The sequence below is a fragment of the Pristis pectinata genome, chromosome 31, assembly GCF_009764475.1.
Source record: "Pristis pectinata isolate sPriPec2 chromosome 31, sPriPec2.1.pri, whole genome shotgun sequence".
NCBI lineage: Eukaryota > Metazoa > Chordata > Chondrichthyes > Rhinopristiformes > Pristidae > Pristis > Pristis pectinata.
The window spans coordinates 2,514,341-2,539,132 of record NC_067435.1 but is presented as its reverse complement, the minus strand read 5'-3'; positions in this window follow the sequence as shown (position 1 = coordinate 2,539,132).

Here is a 24,792-nt window from a genome sequence, read left to right as displayed (position 1 = left end):
ATACTGTCACCCGACCTCTCCCAGTTCTGGTTTGCATTGGGAAAGAGATCATGGTGAGCAACTGGGTCTAACATTCAGATCTCAACAAGAGTCGGCACTTTGGCTGGAGGTGAGAACTCTCCCATACTCTGGGAACACCACTGGTCTGGTTCACCATCATCTCACCCCTCCCCTGAATAAAAGAGTCCAGACTTTTCACACTCACAACCTTAGTCTCCCTAAATCCAACCACCAGAAGCTCTTGGAAAAAGCTATCCCTTGGATGCCATGACCGGAACCATCTTTCTCGCCACCATCTGTGGGAGCTTACTGTGCACAGATTGACTTGTGCTGTAGCCCTCATTCAGAAGGACATAAGAAGATAGGAGCAGGAGAAGGCTGCTCAGCCCCTCAAGCCTGCCCCATGTTTGTAAAGGGTGCTATAAATTCACATTATAAGATGAGATATCTTTATTAGTCACATGTACATCAAAACACACAGTGAAATGCATCTTTTGCATAGAGTGTTCTGGGGGCAGCCCACAAGTATCGCCACGCTTGCAGCGCCAACATAGCATGTCCACAACTTCCTAACCCGTACATCTTTGGAATGTGGGAGGAAACCGGAGCACCCGGAGGAAACCCACGCAGACACATGGGGAGAACGTACAAACTCCTTACAGACAGCAGCCGGAATCGAACCCGGGTCTCTGGCACTGAAACAGCGTTACGCTAACGGCTACACTACCGTGCCTATTCTGATGTGATCACATGGACACGCTGCTTGGTTTAGTGGCAGAGTGAATGGGAGGTACCTTCAGGAGAGGAAGAGGAGAGTGGGGTCTAAAAAAAGACAGCGGAATGGAGAAAGACGTACAAGTAAATAGAAACAAATTTGAAACTAGCACACTAAATACAACTCATACCTCTCCTGTGGCACAAAGGGTCTGAACTTTTTACCATCAAGAAATATCACACTCTATTACATTACTCCCATTCCCCATTACAAAACACAGAAGGTTATTGATGAGATGGGATTCAGTGACCTTCAACGTAAGTGAAAAATAGAGCCGATCTTTTTTCCTCCCTTGAAGATTTGCAGTTTCAATCAAAATTCATTTCTGTCAAGGTAAAATAATATATACCAGACTGTAAATAATTTTGTAAGCTTGGAGAACAGCTAGGCAGGAAATAAGAGCTGCAGAGTTCTTAGTAATTTCCCCAGGGAGGTTACTTTGGGCTAAGATCCAAGGGCAGAACAGTTAGTGGAGTGTGCATGCTACACTGTGGTTGTTCATGGTTATATTTTATCTGCTCGTCCCTGGCCACCTCTATTGAATTTGAGTAAAAATCTTCCCATGTTATCGGGCTGCGGCTCATTTTTCTTTCTCACTGCCCTTCCAAGATTTAATTCTCCAATAAAAAGCAGCGGTATCTTTTCCTCTTTTTTTCTGCTTCTTCCTCTTTTAATTTGCTAGATTATTTAATTGGTTTTGGTTGACTCAAAGGTCAGGAAAATAATTTCCATTCATTATTAATGTTATTTGTTTAGGAGCTGAGGTTGTTCACATTTAGTTTAACCTCTTTTGGATTACATTGGATCCTGGGCACTGAAAGGGCTGTTCAGTCCAAATGCTCTACATTGATATTAATACTCTACATGAACCTCCATCCATCTGTTCCTTCTATTCCTTTCTCCCTCATGTGAGTGCCTGTGTTTCCCAAAAAATAGGTTGATAGGTTCTTGATTGGTAAGACGGTTTGGGGTTATGGGGAGAAGGCAGGAGAATGGGGTTGTAAAAAAATCAGGCATGATTGAATGGTGGAGCAGACTCGATGGGCTGAATGGCCTAATTCTGCTCCTATGTCGTACAGTCTAAATACATAGGGTCATACAACACAGAAACAGGTTCGTCGGTCCAGCTGGTCCATGCTGACCAAGACTCCCATCTAAGTTAGTCCCATTTGCCCACATTTGGCCCATATCCCTCTAAACCTTTCCTATTCATGTACCCGTCCAAGTACCTTTTAAATGTACCTGCCTCAACTACTTCCTCTGGCAGCTCTTTCTATATACTGACCACTCTCTGGGTGAAAAGGTTACCCTTCAGGTTCCTAATAAATCTCTCCCCTCTCACCTTAAACCTGTGCCCTCTAGCTCTTGATTCCCCAACCCTGGGAACAAGACTGTGCACATTCACCTTATCTATGTCCCTCATGATATTATACACCTCTATAAGATCACCCCTCATTCTCCTATACTCCAATGAATAACATCCCATCTGCATCATTTACCTCAACTAACCCACAGTAGCATATTCTTCCCATTCCCTGTCTAAAGATCTTCCTTCAAGTAATGTAAGTCGCTTCCTAACTCATGAATGAGCTATAAAATATTTGTGATTACCTTCGAAGATGAAAGCATAAGATATAGAAGCAAGAGTAGGTCGCTTGGCGCTTGTAGTAGGAGAGAAGGTTGGGGAAGGATATGTAGAATAAAGGGGATGTCTGTGATAGGACAGGGTGAGATGGCTTTCCAACACAGGACGCTTCTGGGACAGTGTAATATGTTGTTATGGAACCTGCCTGGAAGCCTGGACTTGTTACTGTGTACAGTTTTGGTCACCCTGTTATAACAAAGATGTAGTTAAACTGGAAAGAGTGCAGAACTAGAGGATGTTACCAGGACTAGAGGGCCTGAGTTATAGGGAGACGTTGGCCAGGCTAGGTCTTTATTCCTTGGAACGTAGGAGAATGATGTGCGACCTTATAGACATGTTTAAAATTATGGGAGGCATAGATAAGATGGATGATAACAGTCTTTTCCCCAGAGTGGGGGATTCCAAAACTAGGAGGCAATGAGACAGCGGCTGTGTCGAGACAGCGACTCTACCAGGTCCATCTCCATGCATGGAATGTATACAATATAAATTTGTAAATCAGTATGTTGAGGAACTGACTAGAACTTAGGTTACTTTAGATTTTGCAGTGAGAATGTCCTTGATTAACAATAATTGAAGAGCATTAGTTTTAAAATTTTTAATTCAGCCCCAAGCTAACCTGTCACTTGGGAAGCAAATTCTAGATATCCACATCTTATTTATTTATTTTCCAGGATCTGGACATTGTTGACAAGTTACCTATTTGTTCTGCCATTCAGTATGATCATGGGTGATCTGATTGTAACAACTTCACACTCCTGCCCACCCCAATAACCTATTCATTCCCTTGCATTTCAAGAATCTATCTCCCTCTGCCTTAAAAATATTCAAAGACCCTGCTTCTACTCCCCTTTGAAGAAGAGAGTTCCAAAGACTCACCACCCTCTGGAAGTAAAATAATATTACTTCATCCACATCTTAAATTATTTTTAAACAGTGTAGACTTGAACAAGGAGAGATGATCTTGAGCTTAGAAGAAGGAGAGGTGATATCTTTGAAATGTAAAACATCCTGAACATTAAACATCGGACAGGTTGTACAGAACAGAACAGGCCCTTCGGCCTTAAAAGATTTGATTGGATCCTCTGGAACCAAGGGTCATGGTTTCAGAAAATAAGGAGTTGGTCATTTTAAGACAGAGATGAAAGAATTTCCTCACCAGAGATCAATGAACCTTTGGAATTCTTCATCCAGGAGAGCTATGGAGTTTAAGTATATGCAAAGATCAAGAGATTGTTAGATATTCAGTGAACCAATCTATATGGGGTTAGCAATATGGAGATTCAAGACACTGCAGGTGCTGGATTCTGGAGCAAAAATCAAACTGCTGGAAGCACTCAGCAGGTCAAGGAGCAAAGTCATGATGTAGGGTCTGGACTCAAAACAATGACCATCCCTTTGCATCCACAAATAGAAGTTTTTAAGATTATGAGAGGCATAGACAGAGTAGGCAGCCGGTATCGTTTTCTCAGAGTCAGAATGCTGAATACCAGAGGGCGCGCATTTGAGATGAAGTGGGGGAAGCTGAAAGGAGATGTGCGGGGCAAGTTTTTTACACAGCGAGTGGTGGGTGCCTGGAATGTGCTGCGAAGGTTGGAAGAGGAGGCAAATACAACAGGTGTTTAAGAGGGTCTTAAATAGGCACATGAATATGCATAGAATGGAGGGATATGGACATTCTGTAGTTAGAAGGAATTACTTTAGTTAGGCGTTGAATTATTAATTTAATTAGTTCAGTACAACATCATGGGCCAAAGGGCCTGTTCTGTGCTGTACTGTTCTGTGTTCTAGATGCTGTTTGACCCACTGAATTCTTGCAGCAGTTTATTTTTTGCTATACAGGGTTCAGAATCAGAATCAGATTTATTATCACTGACTTATATGACGTGAAATGTGTTGTTTTGCAGCAGCAGTACAGGGCAAAAACATAAACATTTCTATAAGTTACAAAAATAAATAAAATATTGCAAAAAGAAGGAATAACGAGGTAGTGTTTGTGGGTTCATGGATCGTTCAAGAATCTGATGGTGGAGGGGAAGAAGCTGTTCCTGCTATTAGTGCAGAAAAGTGCCACTGAGGTGAAAGAACATCCATGGATTTATTGAATGGTGGAGCAAACGTGAGGGCTGAATAGCCTCCTCTATCTTACGACGTGTTTGTGACACCCTCTATTTTTGATGCTTCTACAATCTGCAGTAGAAGGCCATTGTCATCACTTCCATGCAGATTGCTTGTAAACTGACCTTGGAGTTTGGTTAACCGACACAATTTGTCCCAACCCACCATTACGATGCTCTGTGCTCCCTCAACTTTCCAGTCAGATATCTTCCCCTATTGTCTCACCTCATGTGTCTCACCCCAAAGCAGATGCTGGAAATCTGAAAAAGAAATTGAAAATGTTGGAAATATTCCATAGACCGGGCAGGTTCTCTGGAGAGGGAACAGAGTGATGTTCCAGGTTGATAGAGGCACGAGAGACTGCAGATATTGGGATCCCAAAAAATAAACAAACTTCTGGAGGAACTCAGTGGGTCAGGCAGCATCTGTGGAGGGGGAATGGACAGTCGCCGTTTCAGGTCTGATGCAGGGTCTGGACCCGGAATATCGACCATTCCTTTGCCTCCACAGATGCTGCCTGACCTACAGAATATTTCCAGCATTTTCAATTTTCTTTCATCAATTCCAATTCTGATGGTTTAAGTTTTTGACCTGTAACAATGACTCTGGTTCTCTCTCCATAGATGCTGTCTGACCAGCTGGGAATTTACAGCATTTTTTGTTCCCTCATTGAGTTTATCTGATTTTGGTTTAAATGTATCTAAGATATTTGCCCAAGCAAGTTGTTGTGGCAGTGAGTTTTACTTTCTAACCACTCACCAGGCAGAAAAATTCTCAGAAGCTAACAGCACAGCTCAATGCAAGGAAATCCAGTTCTGCAAAAATGTTTCTCTAATTCCATACTGGATTTACAAGGGTCTTTTTTGAGAGTGCATGATATTTAATCTGATGCTGTATGAATGATGTGCAGTGAGAATTGAAATCTATTCTGGGGAGGGTTCACTTCAGGTGACTGAGAGAGTACAGTGGCAGCTCTGAAGTACAGTCAGACGGCCTGCCTCCCATTATTGCTACTGAGGCAGACTGCTAGACGACATATTGAAATGTTATCAATGGCTGTGCAAGTCTGTTAATGAGGATGTTTGATTAAAGGGACAATGTGTTCTGACACAGATTCATTTGCCGTGCATTATAATAGAGGCACACTGATTTACAGGATCATTTTAGGCAAACCAGTACAGTTTTGCAAACACTAGTCTGTCTTTGGTGACATGATACAAACAAACTGTGCTTTTACTGGACAACTGGATCTGATTTACAGCCCGTCCCTGGGTTACGAATGGATTCTGTTCTTGCAGATATCCATAAGTTGATTTTGTCCATAAGTAATAAAATACACAAAATCACTTACTATGGTAACCATAACTTCACAGTATTGTATTGTAATTAATGGTGTTGTTGAGTTCCAATTAACATGAACATTTATTTTCTTCCCTTGCCTCGTTACAATGGGACAGAGTTAGGATGTCCCACACTCAATGGCTGGTTTCGATGGGCTTGAAGTATCAGTGAATGTTACATTGTTTAACAGGGAATCAATGCACAAGTATCAATAGAAACGATTGCTTGTCAGTTTCCAAAGCAACTCTCTTAAGTGGCCACTCAGAGTGAAACTGTATTTAGGAGACAATGTTGTCTGATTACTGTGGGGAGGGTACATGGAAACCATTTTTGTTTTCAGGACTGGTTCTCATTTGAAATTATTAATATTTATGGGGGTCTGAAGTTGGGTGTTGGTGTGTTCAGGTGTCCATAGTCGGGTGTTGCTGTGTACAAGGGTCTGTAGTCAGGTGTTGGTATGTACGGGTGTCCATAGTTGGGTGTTGGTATGTACAGGTGTCCGTAGTCAGGTGTTGATGTGTACGGGAGTCCATAGTTGAATGTATGTATGTACAGGGGTCTGTAGTCCAGTTTGGTATGTACAGGTGTCTGTAGTTGGGTGTTGGTGTGTACAAGGGTCTGTAGTCAGGTGTTGGTGTGTACAGGTGTCTGTAGTCGGGTGTTGGTGTGTACCAGTGTCCGTAGTCAGGTGTTGGTGTGTACAGGTGTCTGTAGTCGGGTGTTGGTGTGTACCAGTGTCCGTAGTCAGGTGTTGGTGTGTACAAGTGTCTGTAGTCGGGTGTTGGTGTGTACCAGTGTCCGTAGTCAGGTGTTGGTAACCTGGGGAGGGCCTGTAATTTATTTTTCTTTGTAATACTGTTCTTTGCAGCCCCTTCACCCCTTCAGCTGAACATTGCACTTACAACCTCCCACCAGGCATAGTGCTGCCTTCGGTTAGAATTACAAGGGCATTTATCCACATTTTTTTATGATCAAATCACACATTAACACAGTTTTACCTGCGATAGATGATGCTATTAATCATCCCCAGGTGAAATCAGTGGGTAATCGGGCCGTTGTGTCTGCTCCTCACCTTGGAACGACAGACTTTCGTCATCAGTCACTCACCCAATGATGTCATGGATCATGTGACACTCGTTTCCACCTCTGCCGGCAGATATTGGAGGATTTGGGCAAATCATTGACACACAGGAAAACCAGATTTCCAATGTGACGTCTCATTGTGACAGAGGGTGGTGCTGGATGGAGCATATTCTGCTTGGAGGTTGGTGACCAGTGGTGTTGCGCAGGGATCTGCTCTAGGACCCCTGCTCTTTGTGATTTTTATAAATGACTTGGACGAGGATGTGGAAGGGTGGGTTAGTAAGTTTTCTGATGATACAAAGGTTGGTGGTGTTGTGGATAGTGTAGAAGGTTGCTGTAGATTACAACAGGATATTGATAGAATGCAGAGCTGGGCTGATAAATGGCAGATGGAGTTCAACCCGGATAACTGTGAAGTGATACACTTCGGGAGATCAAATTTGAAGGCAGAATACAAGGTTAATAGCAGGACTCTTAGCAGTGTGGAGGAAAAGAGTTTGTGAGCTGAGTTTGGGGTCCACATCCATAGATCCCTCAAGGTTGCCACACAGGTCTATAGGGTTGTTCAGAAGGCATATGGAGTGTTGGCCTTCATCAGTCGGGGTATTGAGTTCAAGAGCCATGAGAAAATGTTGCAGCTCTATAGAACTCTGGTTAGACCACACTTGGTGTATTGTGTTCAGTCCTGATCGCCTCATTATAGAAAGGATGTGGAAGTTTTAAAGAGGGGCAGAGGAGAGTTACCAGGATGCTGCCTGGAATGGAGAGCATGTCTGATGAGAATAGGTTGAGCGAGCTAGGGCTTTTCTCTTTGGAGAGAAGGAGGATGAGAGGTGACTCGATAGAGGTGTACAAGATGATAAGAGGCATAGATCGAGTGGACAGTCAGAGACTTGTTCCCAGGGCAAAAATGGCTAACACGAGGGGGCATAATTTTAAGGTGATTGGAGGAAAATATAAGAGGGATGTCAGGGGTAAGTTTTTTACACAGAGAGTGGTGGGTGCTTAGAACGCACTGCTGGCAGATGTTGTGGGGGCAGATACATTAGGGACAGTTAAGAGACTCTTAGATAGACACATGAATGATAGAGAAATGGAGGGCTATGTGGGAGGGAAGGGTTATATAGATATTAGAGCAGGATAAAATATCAACACAACAACGTGGGCCGAAGGGCCTGTACTGTGCTGTAATGTTCTATGTTCTACGTCATTTGGTGCGTGATTGACAACCCCAAAGCATCTTCTTTCCACAGATGTTGCCCGTACAGCTGTGTATATTCCAACATTTCCTGCTGTGATATTGAATTCCCAGTGGTAATTCATTGTGTGGAGTTTGCTGAGAGGTTTTCTGACACACTGTCTGAAATTAATAAAGGCCACTGTATCTCTTGTTGCGCAGGAGGGGTAAATCAATCTGGAATTACTGCTTTTATACTGGAGTTAAGGATTAGGATTAGGAACTGGCCAAACCTGTCCTCCATTCAGTTAGATCCTGGTTGATTCCGTACCTTGTCAACTTTCCCATCCATTCTCCTTGCCTTTTATGAACAAAAACCTGCTGGTCTAGTCTTGAATAGCTCCAGGAATCTAGAGTCCTCCAGGTGAGAGAATTCTGTAGAACACATGCCCCTGAGAGAAGACACTCCTCTGCACCTCAGTCCAAAAAGATTGGCTCCTGATCGCGAGCCTGTGGCAATACTCCCCATCCTCTCAATGAGATCACCTCTCATTTCTTTCAAAATCAGAGTGTGTTGGTTAATTTTTAAGGACAAATTTCTCCACCACCCCCTCCCTGACCCATCTCACCTCACCTGCTTCCCCTCATCCAGGGATCTATTCTTCAGTTGGAAAGCATCATCAGTTTCCACTGGATGGTGTCCTCCCTAATATCACGTTTACAGAGCTTTATCTTGCTGTGATGCTGTTTAAAATAAGCTTTTGTTTTTCTTTGATTATTATATAATCACTTTTATTTGAACCTCAGTCAAAATGATGATAACTGACACTTGTAAGGATCAACCAGTCACATTGGAGTGGGCCGGAAAGCACTCAGTGATCAAAAGGATTTTGTTGTAGAAGTGGCCTGTGACTGAGTGGAGATGGTGTTCTAAAAGCCCTCAGCTCACAAACTAAGGACATCTCCTCCTTTCACTCATGAATTCAATGCCCATCAGGGTGAAGGACATTGGTGCAGGTAGCTGCAAGTGTGTGCAACTCAGGTATCGCATGTTTAGGTGTAGTTCCCCAATTAAGATGTCGCATGATTAAGGGTCAAGGGTTACAGGGAGAAGGTGGGAAAATGGGGTTAAAAAAATCAGCCATGATTAAATGGCTGGAGCAGACTCGATGGGCTGAATGGCCTAATTCTGCTCCTATATCTTTTGGTGTCGTGGTCTAATGCAGCAGTTGTCGGTTGAGGCAACAAAACAGAAAATGCTGGAAGTGCTCAGCAGGTCAGGCAGCGTCTGTAGAGAGAGAAGCAGAGTTGACCAGCAGAAGAAGTAGCAGCAGGAGTAGGCCATTCAGCCTACATAACTGCCCTGCCATCCAATAAGATCATAGTTGATCCTTTACCTCAGTACCACTTTCCTGCACTAACCTCATTTTCCTTAATATCCAAAGCCCTATCCAACTCCAACCTGAATATATTCAGTGACTGAGCCTCACTGGTCTTATTAAGTGGAGAATTACAGAGGTTCACGACCCTCTGGGTGAAGAAATTCCTGTCCATCCCTGTCCTGAAAGGCCAATCCAATCCCTAATTTTGAGGCTGAACCCTGCCAGGAGAAACATTCCTCCCAGTTCTCCCTTTCCTTTTTGTTACAACACAACGCAAGTGCACACTCCTGTCGTAGAACTACACTAAGTGAGAAGTTGGATAACCATTGTGGATGGAGCGATTGGTTCAGGGTAGATGTGGAGCAATCTTCCTTGAATGTATTTCATCCACCCCCAATTAATAATCAATATTCCACATGTATTCAAAGAGTCTTAATCATTGGGGTACAAATCTCCACTAAGCTCTCTATCTCCTTCCTGTACTCCAACTCATTGCTATTTGAGATACGGCCTACAGTGGTGGTATCATCTGCAAACTTGTAGATGGAGTTAGAGCAGAATCTGGCCACACAGTCGGGACTAAGAGAGCTTAGTGGAATGGTGTCATGACAACAACCTTTCCCTCAATGTCAACAAAACTAAAGAGTTGGTCATTGACTTCAGGAAAGGGGGCGGTGTACATGCACCTGTCTACATCAATGGTGCTGAGGTCAAGAGGGTTGACAGCTTCAAGTTCCTGGGAGTGAACATCACCAACAGCCTGTGCTTGTCAAATCACGTAGATGCCACGGCCAAGTAAACTCACCAGCGCCTCTACTTCCTCAGGAGGCTAAAGAAATTTGGTTTGTCCCCTTTGACTCTCACCAACTTTTACCAATGCACCATAGAAAGCATCCTATCTGGATGTATCGTGGCTTGGTACGGCAACTGCTTTGCCCAAGACCGCAAGAAACTGCAGAGAGTTGTGGACATGGCCCAGTGCATCACGGACACCAGCCTCCCCTCCTCGGACTCTGGCTTTACCTCTTGTTGCCTTGGTGTAGCAACCAGCATAATCAAAGACCCCACCCACCTGGGACATTCTCTCTTCTCTCCTCTTCCATCGGGTAGAATATACAGGAGCCTGAGGGCACGTACCACCAAACTTAAGGACAGCTTCTACCCCACCGTGATAAGACTATTGAACTGTTCCCTTATACAATGAGATGGACTCTTGACCTCACAATCTACCTTGTTATGACCTTGCACCTTATTGCACTGCACTTTCTCTGTAGCTGTGACACTTTACTCTGTACTGTTATTGTTTTTACCTGTACTACATCAATGCACTCTGTACTAACCCAATGTAACTGCACTGTGTAATGAATTGACCTGTACGATCGGTTTATAAGACAAGCTTTTCACTGTACCTTGGTACAAGTGACAATAATAAACCAAAAACCAATAAAGCAGGTAAAAACTTATAGCAGGAGTTCATTAAAGCTATTAATTCCAAATCTCCCTGTGGATTCACTTTTTACTTCCATACAACAGTATCTGATATAGGTGCAACTTTGCTGGGTGACTCCCTGAATGTTCCCCATGATAATCATTCAACAGTAGCCCAGAGAAGTCCACACTAAGTACAACTCTACATTGAAAATCATCTTCTTCTACTAATAGGTATCAAGGTGTCTCTGTGATCAGAAAGTATTATGTGGCTGTATTACCTTAAAGATACAAATATCATTGCAACAAGTATGGTTTATTATGGATAATAATGAGTGGAAATGCTTGCATGCTTGGTCAGCTCTCCTACTCTGTGTCATGTGCTGTTTCCCTCTGCTGCCTTAAGTTCTCTTCAGTCAGTACAACAGTGGGACATAGGCATGTGGTCACAATCTCAGGGGCACCACCTTAAGCACTCCCTCCACCACCAGCACAGAGTGGATGCCATGGCCGCCACGTACAAAATGCACTGCAGTTACCCGCCCAGGCTACTCTGAGATCTCCATCCCAAACCCATCACCTTGACCACCAAAACAGACAACGCCAGCTGCTGCATGGGAACACCACCACCTGCAGGTTCCCCTCCAAGCCGCACACTGCCCTGACTTGGAGATGCATCATTGGTCTTTCATTGTCGCTGGGTTGAAGTCCTGGGACTCCCTCCCCAACACCACTACTGGGACACCTTCACCAGAAGGACTGCAGTGATCTAAGAAGGTTCCTCACCCCCATTTTCTTAAGGGCAATTACAGAGGGACTATCAATGCAGTCTTTGCCAATGACCCCCAGATACCGAAAAATACAAAAAAGGACAAAAATAGGTTTGATAAAGCCTACAGATTAGATAATGACACCCAGGTTAGAGACAAAGAACATGCATTCCTTCAGGCATAAAAGATTGAGGGCGTATCTCATTAATTAAGTGCTTAAGAAACTAAAAGAGGCAAAGAATTACAGGAATTTATGGCACTGAAGGAGGCCACCAGGGCCATGAAATCATTGCTAGCTCAACATGGACTTTGGGTTAATCCCACCTCCCAACTCTCCATCTGTAACCCTGCAGGTCATATAACATAGATCATAGACCGGTACAGCTCAGGAACAGGCCATTCGGTCCATGATGTCTGTGCTGAACACGATGCCAAAACCTCTTCTGCCTGTACGTGATCCATATCTCTCCATTCCCTGCATATTCATGTGTCTATCTAAAAGCCTCTCGATTTCCTCTATCATATCTGCTTCCACCACCACCCTTGGCAGCACATTCCAGGCACCCACCACTCTCTGTGTAAAATGCTTGCCCCGCACATCTCCTTTAAACTTTCCCCCTTTCACCTTAAACGCGTGTCCTCTATTTTCTTGATATTTCTACCCTGGGGAAAAAACTCTGACTGTCTACCCTGTCTATGCCTCTCATAATTTTATAAACCTCTATCAGGTCTCCCCTCAGCCTCCAACGCTCCAGAGAATACAACCCAAGTTTGTCCAACCGCTCCTTATAACTCACACCCTCTAATCCAGGCAGCATCCTGGTGAACCTCCTCTGCACCCTCTCCAAAGCCTCCACATCCTTCTTGTAATGGGATGACCCAGGTCAAATTGCTTCAAGGGCTCATCTAGATGCTGTCTAAAAGTAGGGAGGATTTCTGCCTCCAACACCTTCTCAGGCAGAGAGTTCTTGACTCCCAAAACTCATTGAGCCTAATAAATTTCTCTCATCTCCCCTCTCCTCCTTCTACCATGGAGTCCCACCATTTCAGGGAGAGGTAAACCATTTTCTTTGTGGTGGTGGTGGTGATAAATGGAGAGAAGGAGAGGGTGGTGGTAGTCGGCAAAATGGGGAGGCAATGTGCTGGAGGTGGGGTTGTCCAGGACAAGAGGCATGAAAACTTTATAACCAGGCTGTTTGAGGCTGATGTCGGGAAACACTCCCTCACTGGAACCATCTCCCCAAAGTCCTGTGTCAAAGCTGGAGTCAGATGGAAATTTCAGATCTGATTTTTAATCCATCAGGATATTAAGGGTCATGGAATCAAAGCATGTAAATTGGGTTAAGGTACAAACTAGGGATGATCTAATTGAAAAGAGGAAGAGGCATGAGGGATTGCAGTACCTCCTCCATTTTTGCATTCTTAATGTACTCTTGAAGCTCTCACGTACTGTGAACTGTAGGCATCTAACGATATTAAACAAACAATTGTGCGAGGGTGTGAGTCTCCTTTCTTTTCATTGTCGTGCTTTGAATTGAGTTATGTGTGCTACCAAAATGACATTCAAATCAACTCCAGCTAGCGACATATTGAATTAGAGCTTATGTGTGGGTTAAGAACTATTGAAATGGATTCTTTCACAAATTCAATTAATCTTCCAGCAGATTCACCTACTGAACAATTCTGTGTCGGAACATTTGCACACAGCAGAAAAAAGATTCTGCTACACAATGTTCTCAAACTATTAAAGGAATATTTTGGTTATAAACGCTTTGAGTTGCCAACATTCAGGTTTGCCCTGGAGTTTTCAGGAATTAAACTTCAAGGCACTGCAGAGAGTAACAGACAAAAGTAAAATTATAGGAATAATTTAAGGAGCAAACTTGCTTCATTTCACTTCATCCTGAATATATTCATGTATTTGTAATGTAAATATTAAATATTGTCCTTATTAAAAAGGCCACAGAGGAGAGGGGAGGGAGAGGGAAGGGGTCAGAGGAGAGGAGGGGGAGGGGCAGAGGCAGAAAGAAGAGAGGGGAGAAGAGGTGAGAGGGACAGTAGAGGGGAGTGCTGAGAGGAGGGGGAATAGGAGGAGAAGATAGGGGAGGGAGGAGGAGGGAGGAGGTGGGGGAATGGGATGTAATGGAAAGGAGATGGGAGGAGGAGGGGAAGGGGGAGAGGTGAGGAGGAGGGAAGGGGAGAGGTGAGGAGGAGGAGGAAGAGGTGGGGGCAAGGGGAGGACGAGGGGGAAGGGTGAGGGAGGGGAGGAGGTGAAGAGGAGGGGGATAAGGAGGTGGGGGGAAGGGGAGGGGAAGAGGTGGGGAGGGGGAGGAGGAGGGGAAGAGGAGAAGGGCGAAAGGGAGGGGGAGAGAGGAGGGAGAGAGGAGTCAGAGGGAGGGGGAGAGGTGAAGAGGAGGGGGTGGGGGGAAGGGGAGGAGAAGGGGAGGGGGGGTGGGGGGAGGACAAGAGGAGGTGGGGAAGGGAGGAGGGGAAGTGGGGCAAAGGGGAGGGGGGAAGAGGAGGTGGGGAAGAGGACGAGGAGGGGTAGGGTGAGAGGGAAGGGGAGAGGGGAGGAGAGGAGAGAAGGAGATGGAAGGTAGGAGGAGAGTCTTGAAGGAGAGAAGAGGCAAAGGGAGAGGAGAGGAGGAAACTTTTTGTGAGCCTGGTAAGGTGCCTTGATGTGGAACTTGCTGCTGAACCCGCAGTGGAGGCAGATTTAGTGGAAGCTGCGAAAAAGGGAATGGAGAAATAATGTTGAAGAAAAGGTCCAAGGGGAAGAGGAGGGGTGTGGGACCAATCGAAGAGCTCCTTCAGACCAAAGAAACAGGTAGCTGGGCTGAATGGCCTTTGCTGTATCATTGGCAGAAATCCGACAGTTTGCCGTGTTTGCAGTGAGCTGCTCCCTCACTGTGAACTGGACCCGGGAGTCCGAAGGGGAGCCATCCTCCTCAGCCATCCTTGTCAGCCAAGTTCCAGACGCTTCTTCCTGCCCCTGTCATCTGGCCCGATTTGCCTGACAGCCTTGATGCAGAAATAATGGAGAAGAAAAATCTCTTGCCTCTTAAAACGTCAGATCCCTGGATGAATAAAAAGGCTGGCAGGACCCTACTAATTTGAGAGTGCGCTAGTCTTTAAAAATTAATTGGAAGTGTTTATATATATCTTGCTTCTAGTAGAAGGCAGTGAGGCAGGAGCTTTACCTTTTTCTCCATATCTCTCAATTTAGCTCAAACACAGCTCTGCTGCCTTGTGTCCTCACTTACACTTCATTCCCTCTGTCCCCTTGCCTCTGCCTCTCAGTCCGGCAATGCCTCAGGTTCGAAATTCCTGTCCCTCAGGCATCACACTGCTTTTCCCTCACCAACCTCGTGCCCTCAGGAACTCCGCACCCTTTCAATTCTGTCCTCCCTCCTTGCTTTGTTCCACCACGGATGCCATCCCTACAGTTCCCTCAGGTGAAATCTCTGCAGTTTCCTTCCTGAGCCTCGTCATCTCCATCCATGAGGGTTCTTGACAGGAAAGGAGTGGGGAGGATGTCTTCTCGTGTAGGAGAATCAACAACTGGGGGTTAAGACAGAAGAGGTGAAAATTTTTCTTTCTCTTAAGGATCATGAGTGTTTGAAACTCTCTTCCACAAAGGCTGTTGACAGCAGAGTCTTTGGACCAGTTTTGAGGCAATAAACTCCTGATAAACAAAGGAGGTGGTTATAAGGAAATGCAGAGCTGAGGTTACGATTGGATTAGCCATAATCTTATTGCATGGCAAAGCAGGCTTGAGGGGTCGAATGGCCTATTCTTGCTCCATTATTGTATGTTCTCCATCCCTGCCTCCCTTTGTTTCTCGAGGGCACTTTGTACCTCACTATGTGACTCAGTGTCAAATCTTTGTCCTGCTCCTGATTAACACCTTGGGATGTGTATGGAATCCACACCTATTGCTCCATTCAGTCATATCAACCAAACAGGAATATTGAGCAGAGGACCCAGATACCAGCTTACCCAATCTTGTTAGCCACATGCATCACCAGCAGGAGGCAGTAGATAGCAGCAGGGAGAAGTATCTCAACCCTGCTGGAATGAGACTATCTCTGTTATTATTAATTCTTATTCCAACGTTCTAAGGGCCAGGGCTAGTGGTTCAAACAGTTGGTATCTTTTTCCCAGGGTTGAAATGTCTAATACTATTGGGCATGCATTTGAGGTGAGCAGGGTAAGTTCAAAGGGGATGTGCAAGGCAAGTATTCTACACAGAGAGTGGTAGGTGCCTGGAATGGGCTGCCAGGGGTGGTGGTGGAGGCAGATACGATAGAGGTGTTTAAGAGGCTCCTAGATAGGCACATGGATGTGCAGAGAATGGAGGGAGATGGACATTGTGTAGGCAGAAGGGATTAGTTTAGTTAGGTGTTTAATTATTAGTTTAATTAGTTTGTCACAACATCGTGGGCTGAAGGGCCTGTTCCTGTGTTGTACTGTTCTCTGTTAAATCCCACCACAGCAGGTTGGGAAATTTAAATACTGTTAATTTATTAAATTAATCTGAATTATAAGATAGTATCAGTTACTGTCAATGGATTGTCACTCAGGCCCAGCTGGTTTGGATAGGAAATCTGACATTCTTACAAGTAAATCAAAAAAACTGTAGATCCTGGAAGTCAGAAATAAAAACAGCAAATGTTGGAAACACTCAGCAGGTCAGGCAGCGTCTGTGGAGAGAGAAACAGTCAACGTTTCAGGTCTGAGACCCTTCATCAGAACTGAGAAAGAGGGAAAACGTTAGTCTAGGTAGCAGAGACGGTGAGGGAGGGCAATGCTTGCATCAAAGGGAATTTCACTGATAGGGTGCTGTTCTTACAAGGTGTGGCCTATATGTGACTCCCACATGTCCTGCAGGGCACACCCCACAGCCATGCTATTAGCAATATGCAACACAGGCAACAAAGAATATCATTCCTCCATTTAACCCATTAACCCATTTACCTGGTCTCACCCTGTCACAGATATTTCCTTTGTTTAACCTTCCCTACTGCCACCACTCTGCAACTTACAATTACCCTGTTTATCTCTTTTTCCCTGTTCCAATGATAGTTCTCTCACCTGGAACATCAACACCATTTGTGTCTCCACAGATGCTGCCTGACCTGTTGAGTGTTTCCAGTGTTTTCTGGTTTTGTTCTACCTTAATGTAGTTCACCCTTGCTTGGGTTTTGCTATGGTCTGGGTTGCCCAGGTGGGATTACATGGAGCGTACCTCAGCACACAGGCAGCCACAATTCTCATACTAAAGTTGGGCAAGAATTGCTGCCCTTATCATCAACAATGCCATCCTACAGAGAGATGATCCAAACTCCCGTCTGTTTTATTTTGTCCCATTTCAGTCTATCTCCATTTTCTGTCATGAGTTCAAACGTTGGCATCTTAATATTGAGTGTTCAGAGCAAGTAGTGTCCAAACTAATTCAATATTAGCTAATAACAGTTTAAAAATCTGTGGGGAGATGTCAGCTTTGATGCAATCTTGGCAAATTTAAATATTTTTTAGTCGTGATGTAAGAAATCAGAATTGTACTGAATGAGGCAAAACCTGTCCAATAGAGTGGGTTCAATAGAGGTCGTAGACCAGACACAGATTAGGTGAAATTGCATTACAAATACAGGAGATGTTGCCAGCTCAATGTGCTTCAAGGGGGAAGTGTAAACTCTACAACTGTTTCCTTTCTATTGCTGCAAATCTTCTTCTTGCTCAGGGGTTTGGAGGTCTGCCGGGAGTTTTTCAGATCCGGAGTGTCTGGGGGCAGTTCCCAGCCTCCTTTTTGTCCAGAAACTGTGAGAGAAACTGACCGATAGTTATAGAGTCACAGAGTACGACAGCAAATTGGCTCATCCTGAGATTTACCCGCTACCCTGCTCTTCCCACCTGACCTCCTTCCACTCTCTCTCCCAGAACCCATCCTCCAGTCCACCCGCAACTCTCCCTCCAGGAATTCTTCCCTGATCCTTCACCCACCATCAAGATCCTCTCAGCAACCAAACTCTTTCACCTTTCCCCCAGCCCTGACCATTCTCCCCAGAAGCCACCGCCCCTCCATGTATCCCAATCTACCTTCAGTCTCCACACTCTCCCCAGCCATTCTCATCCCAGACCTCTCAACTCTCCCTATGGACACTCCGTATTCCCTCCAGACCTTTCCTGACCTCCACCCACTCTCCCTCAAGGCCCCTCAACTCTCTCCAGCCCCTGTCCAGTGAGATCCTCTTCCCTCCAAACCCCCCCATCCCCAAGTAATCATACCCCTCAGGTACTCCCTCTGGAACATTCTCCATCATCGTCCTCACTCCACCCCCACAGACACACCCTTGCCATCTCTTTGACTCCTTCACCACTTCCCTAAACTCACTCTCCCTCCAGATGACCCCATATCACCCTCCCATCAAGAAGTGAGTCACTGATTATTGATTACCTCAAGTAATCTTTATTCCCTCGCACTATTTTTTTCCAATAGCTGTCGTACAAAAAAAGTTCAAAAAATGATGGTTTAATGCTCCTATAATATATTCACAGAACAATCCAGGAATTCTGACAGCGTCCTATCTCAGAGTGAGACCCACAGATTGATTTGACTTTTACGGAGAGATAAGGCACTGCTTTTAATGGAGTACAAAGTGGGGACTTTGTGCAGTCCTTGTTAGAATAGAGGATGAGGTTGAAAGGCCTGGGTAGTGTGGACGTGGAGAGGATGTCTTCATCAGTGGGAGAGTCTAGGATCTGAGGGCACAGCCTCTGAATAAAGGGACGACCCTTTAGAACTGAGATGAGCAGGAATTTCTTCAGCCAGAAGGTGGTGAATCTGTGGAATTCATTGCCACGGAGGGCTGTGGAGGCCAAGTCACTGGGTGTATTTAAGGCAGAGATTGATAGGTTCTTGATTGGTAGAGAGGTTGTGTTATGGAGAGAAGGCGGGAGAATGGGGTTGAGAGAAAAAAATCAGCCATGATTGAATGGTGGAGCAGATTCGATGGGCTGAATGGCCTAATTCTGCTCCTATATCTTATGGTCTAATTTTTTAGTGAAATTCCTCCAATTTGCCTTATCATGTAACATGCACAACTTCTCTTTCCCAGTTCTGATGAAGGGCCTTTGATCTGAAACGTTAACCCTGTTTCTCTCTCCACAGCTGCTGCCTGACTTGCTGAGTGTTACCAGCATTTTCTGATTTTATTTCAGGTTTCCAGTATATGTAGGTTTTTTTTTTGATTTTTTTTCCCCACATATGATTAGGACTTAGACTAACGTCAGCTTCCTCCTCAAACCACCTGCACTGGCTCTGCAAAAGTGTCCAAACCCTGCCCATGGGAACCTCGAGTCCATGCACCAGCACAACCCAGTGCCGACAGTGGAAGGAGCAGCTCACCAATTTTTACAGATGCACCAAAGAGAGCATCCTATCCGGATGCACCACAGCTCGGTATGGCAACTGCTCTGCCCAAGACCGCAAGAAATTGCGAAGAGTTGTGAATGCTCTTCCAAAACAAAACTCTCCTCTATGGACTCTGTCTACACTTCCCGCTGCCTCAGAAAAACAGCCAACATAATCAAAGACCCCTCCCACCCTAGTCGTTCTCTCTTCTCCACCCTTCCTTCGGGCAGAAGATACAAAACGTACCACCAGGCTCAAGGTCAGCTTCTTCCCTGCCATTCTAAGACTCTTGAATGGACCTCTTATACGATAAAGATGAACTCTTGATCTTTATGGCCCTTGCACTTTATTTGTCTGCCTGCATTGCACTTTCTCTGTAACTGTAAGACTATATTCTGCATTCTGTTTTCTTTTTACTACCTCAATGTACTTATGTGAGGTCCCGGGTTCAATCCCCGGCATTTCCACGCTGGTGATCTCAGATTTTGGGCGGCACAGTAGCATAGCGGTTAGCACAATGCTATTACAGTGCCAGCGATCGGGGTTCGATTCCCGTCACTGTCTGTAAGGAACCTGTACGTTCTCCCATGTCTGTGTGGGTTTCCTCCGGATGCTCCGGTTTCCTCCCACATTCCAAAGATGTACGGGTAGGTTAGTATGGGTTTAAAATGGGCAGCGCGGACTCGTTGGGCCAGAAGGGCCTGTTACCATGCTGTAAATAAAATAAAATTTAAAATATGAGGAATAATCAGTCTGAATGGTATGCAAACGTGACAATAATGAGGCAATCAAATCCAACCCCCTCCCCCGTGCCCACCCTGTCAAACACCTCCTGCCCATCTGTGGCAGGGTCTGTGGGTTCCACATTGACTTCCTTAGCCACCTCAGAACCCACAGAAGCAAGTCATGCTAAACCCTGAGGGACTGCCCAAGAAGGAGAAGACATGGGGCTGGAGTGTCCAGTTAGTTTGGACAAGTCCAAAAGTCTTCTCTGATTTGCCATCTTGCAAGTTTGCTCATTCCATTCTCAATTTTTGTAATATATATATATATATCTATATATATATATATCTATATATATATATAAAAATTACACCTTTAACATCAAACCAAACATCCCAACTTAACTTTCATGTGCAACAACCAATCTTCTGGAGGAACTCAGTGGGTCGAGCAGCATCTCTGGGGGGGGAAGGAATAGTTGGGTTGAAACCCTGTTTCTGTCCTGACGCAGGGTTTCAACCTGAAATGTCGACAGTTCCTTTCCCCCCACAGATGCTGCTCGACCTGCTGAAGTCCTCCAGCAGATTGCTTGTCGCTCTAGATTCCATTACCTGCAGTCTCTTGCGTCTCACTTTTGACTTTCACGAGTGTCGTCTGCCACCATGTTAGAAGTTCCCAGTGGATGTGAGGACTAAGGTCATGGATCAGCTTTGCTCTTATTGGATAGCAGAAGAGACTCAAGGGCATGAATAGCCTCTTCCTGCTCCTATCTGCAGGAGGATCACAATCGAGCAGGAAGGCCAGAAGCAGCCAGGGTTGCTGGATCACAAAGCAGACTAATAGCCACTGAAAGCACAGATGGTTACCCTTTGACAGCAGAGAATGGGTGTGTTGATCTGGTACTGCTCTGCACCATTGTGAGTGGGAGTTCAAACTCGATTTTAGTTTTCTTCTGCATGCTGTAAGTTCGCACATTTAAGAAGCTTTACAAGTATTTTTCTGATCTCCTTTCTTCCATCCCAGTGACACTGAAAACGAACTCTTCATCTGTTTCAGCTATTTGAATCCAATGGATAAGAAACAGGAGCAGAATCAGGCTCCATTCTGTCTCTCAAGCCTGCTCTACCATTCGATAACATTATTTGTTGACCTGAACTGCACTCTCTCTGTAACTGTAACATTATGTTCTGCATTCTGTTTTTTCTTCCCTTTTGTACTACCTCGATGTACTCATGTATGGAATGATCTGTCTGGGTGGTACGCAAACAAAAGCTTGGTATATGTGACAATAATAAACCAATTACCAATTAAAATCATGGCTCTTCCCTCCTGCTTGTTCCCCATTCCCCTTCACTCCCCTCAGACCAAAATTCTCACCCTTCAGTACAGAGTTATAGCGAGATACAACATGGAAACAGGCCCTTTGGCCCCTCCAGTCCATGCCATCTATCAAGCACCCACTTTTACAGTAATCATACCCTAACTTATTTTAGGGGTGGCACGGCAGCATAGCGGTTAGCGCAACGCTATTACAGCACCAGCGATCGGGGTTCGATTCCCGTCGCTGTCTGTAAGGAGTTTGTACGTTCTCCAGTGTCTGCGTGCGTTTCCTCCGGGTGCTCCAGTTTCCTCCCACATTCTAAAGACGTACGGGTAGGTTAATTTGGGGGTGTAAAATGGGTGGTGCGGACTCGTTGGGCCGGAAGGGCCTGTTACCACGCTGTAAATAAAATTTTTTAAAAAATTTAATTTAATCTCCCCTCCAGGTTCTAACACTCAGCTACACACCAGTGACAATTCGCAGTGGCCAATTAACCTATCAGTCTCCATAGTTTTGTTTCTGAGATGTGGCAGGAAGCAGGAGCCCACGGGGGAAGCCCACGAGGTCACAGGGAGAACATGCAAACTCCACACAGACAGCGCCCGAAGTCAGGATTGAACTTGGGTCATTGGACTGTGAGCCAACAGCTCTAATTAGCTGCACCATTCTGCTGTCCCTACATTCAAAGACTACATCTCGACAGCTCTCTGGGGTAGAGAGCTCCAGAGATTTCTGACCCTTTGAAAAGAGAAATGACTCCATATCTCTGCCTTAAGCAAGTGACCACATTTTCTGAGACTATGCTCCATACTTCTGCACTTCCTCATGAGGCAAAACCATTTCTCAGGAGCGGCTCTGTCCAGCCGCTTCAGAATCTTGAACAAAAAATAAACTTGTCTTGAGTCAAAGTCGAGTCTATTGCCATATGCACAAGTCCATGTGTGCACAGGTGCAATGAAAAACTTACTTGCAGCAGCATCACAGGCACAGAGCATCAGAGACTTAAAACATAAATTAAAGTTAAATTTACACAATTTTTACAAGAAAGGACATAATTAGAACAGAAAAAAAAACAAAGTCCATTTTAGTGCAAAGTGGTCATATTATTGCTATACTGAGGTAGTGATTAGGGTTTTGCAGTTGGTTCAAGAACCAAATGGTTGAAGGGAAGTAACCGTTCTTGAACCTGGTGGTGTGGGACTTTAGGCTTCTGTACCTCCTGCCCGATGGTAGCTGCAAGAAGACGGCATGGCCCAGATGGTGGGGATCTTTGATGATGGATGTTGCCTTCTTGAGGCAACGCCTCCTGTAGATACTACCGATGGTGGGGAGGGATGTGCCCGTGATGTATTGGGCTGAGTCTATTTCTGTTTGCAGCTTCTTATGTTCCTGCTGTTATCTTCTGTGATTTTCTTTTCCCCAGAGAGTGATTAGAATATAAAACTCACTACCACAACGGCTTGCTCAGACAAATACTTTGGATGCATTTAAACCAAAATCAGATAAACAATGAAAAATGCTGTAAATTCTCGGCTGGTCAAGCAGCATCAGTGGAGAGGGAGCCAGAGTCATTGTTCCAGGTCAATAACTTAACCATCAGAATTGGAACTGATGAAAGGTTATTGACCTGAAACAAAAAAACAAACTGCTGAAGGAACTCCACACACAAAATGCTGGAGAAACTCAGCAGGTCAGGCAGCATCTGGACGAAAGTTGACGGTTCAGATTGATACTCTTCACCAGTCCAGATGAAGGGTCTTGACCCAAAATGTTGATAGCTCATTTTCCTCCAGATGCTGCCTGACCCACTGAGTTCCTTCAGCAGTTTGTTTGTTGCTCCAGATTCCAGCATCTGCAGTCTCTGGGTCTCTTCGGAATCCTGCACGTTACAATATTGTCTCAGTCGTCTTCCGAACTCCAGTGAGTACAGGCACAACCTGCTGAGTTACTCCTCACAAGACATCCCCTTGTTTGCAGGAATCAACCCAGTGAACCTTCTTTGAACTGCCTCCAATGCATGTACAGTATATCCCTCCAAAGTAAGGAAACCAAGTGTTGTGCCGCAAACCAATCCTCCTTTGGAAATCCAACTCCTTGCAATAAAGATATCCCATCATGGACTCTGTCTACATTTCCTGCTGCCTCGGGAAAGCAGCCAACATAATCAAAGACCCCACCCACCCCGGTCATTCTCTGTTCTCCCCCCTCTCACCGGGCAGAAGATACAAAAGCCTGAAAGCAGATACCACCAGGCCCAAGGACAGCTTCTATCCCACTGTTATAAAACTATGGAATGGACCTCTTGTATGATAAAGATGAACTCTTGACCTCAAAATCTATCTCGTCAGGGCCCTTGTACCTTATTTTCTACCTATACTGCACTTTCTCTGTACACTTTAATCTGCATTCTGTCGTTGCTTTTCCTTTTTCACAACCTTGATCTACTTATGTTTTGAAATGATCTGCGAGGATGGCACGCAAAACAAAGCTTTTTACTGTAGCTCAGCGCAAGTGACAATAATGAACCGAATACCAATTGCCATTTACCAATTAAAAATGATTTGTCAATTTGATCTCTATGCTACTGACACTTGTGGAAGAGAAACTTCACATTTAGGGAGGTGCTCTCTGTCAGTCTGTTGGGTCTGTAGGATATGAAGAGTCAACCAGTCCAAGCTGCTCTGTCCTTATTTCACAGCTTTGTGGTTCTCTTTATTACTCTATTGTGAAGCTCCCTCCTCTCTGAAAATCTGCTTGGTCTCTTGTTTCTGCAACAGTTCAGAACGTGCCATCCAGCTTCTGCTGGGATGCCATTGATAGTCTAGCTCAATGTGCTTCCTGCACACACCAGATATTGTCCCAGGTATCGCCAAGTATGCTGTGACTCTCTTTCTCTTCATGATGTGTTGAATTTTAGATTCAATATTCTCTACCTTGGGATATTGCTGCATGGATACCTTCAGATGTTCCTGCTCGGATGGTCCAGATGTAATGCCCAAAATCTCTCTGTCCAGATCTTGCTACAGCCTCCCAGATGCAATGCAGAAGCTCTCCAGCTGTCCTAATAAACCTGTCCAAATGTGGATGCTCATCCTCCTTGCTGGCCAACACCAACTTCTCGTGACAGCTGCCTGCCCTTGACGCAAGTGTTGTCTGAGCACAGTGGCCTTCCAAAAACAGTAATGCCACTTAAAACTAAACAAACCCACTGATACTTAACTGTAACAAAATGGGAACAGATCTGGAGCAAAAAACAAGTTGTTGGAGTGTCAGGAGGCATCTGTGGAGGCAAAGAGATGGTCGATGTTTAGGGTTGAGACCCTGCATCAGGGAACAAATCTGACAAAGAGAATGGCCAAGATGGAAATAATTTGGCCTCTGACATCAGTAACTCATTAAAACACCATTCTCTTTTTATGACTGCAAGGATAATGTGGAACATGTTTACAAATGAAGTGTGAACCAGTCAGTCCACAACCCTACCAGCCTTTATAGCTGCTCCCTTTGTTATGAAGGCACTTTGACCACAGTCCCTCTCCACAGACCTTCCCTTTGGTGTGGGTCCCGGTTCTGTGTTATTGTTGCACAACTTCTGGTTTTGATGGTAAACGATCA